We start from the raw sequence: 560 nt of genomic DNA, 5'->3' as shown, positions 1-560 counted from the left end.
CCCCCACCGCCCAGCCAGCCACCCCTGGGGCTGTCGGAATTTCATGGCAGGACTCAGACACCAGACCCCGCATCCTTCCAGCTCCTGGAGATGTGTGTCCATCCCCCTAAAGGCTTCCCTTGACCGTAAGTACAATGGAAGCACCAGAGTCTCTCCACATACATCCCGGGGCCCGTCTTCACCTCCAGGGAACTTGTACAGCCTGCCCCACCGAGGGGCTGTGCATGGTGGGTGCTGGAGGAAAACCATCCACATGTCCGACGTGATCTTAGCAGCCCACCCAGTCTTTGGAGATGCTGTTGAAATTTGATACAAAAGAAAGTCACTTTTAATATTGTTGCAATAAACAAATGGGACTACATCAAAACAAAAAGCTTCTGCACAGCAAAAAAACCATCAACAAAACAACAAGAAACCCACTGCATGGGAGAACATATTGGCCAATGCTATTTCAGATAAGGGTTTAATCTCCAAAATTTACAAAGAACTCATACAACTTAACAAAAGGAAGATAAACGATCCAATCAAAAAATGGGCAAAGGACTTAAAAAGACACTTTC

This window comes from Myotis davidii, unplaced genomic scaffold, assembly GCF_000327345.1.
Source record: "Myotis davidii unplaced genomic scaffold, ASM32734v1 scaffold343, whole genome shotgun sequence".
Classification (NCBI taxonomy): Eukaryota; Metazoa; Chordata; class Mammalia; order Chiroptera; family Vespertilionidae; genus Myotis; species Myotis davidii.
Note: the sequence above shows the minus strand (reverse complement) of the source record.